The 710-nt window shown below is 42.7% G+C and overlaps 1 pseudogene; it reads left to right on the forward strand.

Annotated features, from left to right (window-relative positions):
- The first annotated feature begins 561 nt into the window (after window positions 1-561).
- The window catches only part of LOC103397113 (endoplasmic reticulum aminopeptidase 2-like), a 17,082-nt pseudogene continuing 16,933 nt past the window's right edge, over window positions 562-710 (forward strand).

Genomic DNA, 710 nt, shown 5'->3' on the forward strand with positions numbered 1-710 from the left:
CCGATCTGGTGCTGGTGACCTGGTGGTGGTGTCCTCCCATCGTATCTTGCCGTGTCCCTAGGAGTTGATTTCTTCACTGAGGGTGATTTAAGTTATTTTTGTCTTATTTTGTTCTGGCATTTGAAAATACAAATTATGTTTGATGTGTTAAGTTTGATCATAACCACTCAGGTAAACGATTTTGTCGTCCTTACCATTTTATAACAACGTAGCAGGTCATCAGGGTGTTAAAGATGACTGTTTTCAGGAAAAGAAGCCTGACACACAGAACAACCACTGTGTTTCTCCACACGTAAATATCTGTCAAACCAAACACAGGAGCATAAGGAACAACATCAAGGTCACTTCTGTACAGTCCATAATAGAATCATATGAACAAACCTCCTCTGTAGTTATTTATGTTACAAATCTTTCCAGGATCAATTCATATATAAGAAGTGATAAAACGTAATGTAGCAGTTCGAGCGTTTTTGTCTTGTTTTTCCCTCGCTCTTTCTGTTGACTGTTGCTATGGTTTCCCTTCCTCACTTCCGCCAGTCATTCAGGTGAGGCGGTATAAAAATGGTAGTCCGCCCACCGGATCTTCCTCTGCGCTCCCATCGTCACCCGTGTTACTTCCGGGTCAGAGGTCGTGTGCCCGACAGGTATGGCAGCCCGCTGCTTCACCTCACTCGTCGTTTTGTTTGTTCTTATACTTAAGGTATTTGTAA

This window comes from Cynoglossus semilaevis, chromosome W (assembly GCF_000523025.1).
Source record: "Cynoglossus semilaevis isolate Cse_v1.0 chromosome W, Cse_v1.0, whole genome shotgun sequence".
Lineage (NCBI taxonomy): Eukaryota > Metazoa > Chordata > Actinopteri > Pleuronectiformes > Cynoglossidae > Cynoglossus > Cynoglossus semilaevis.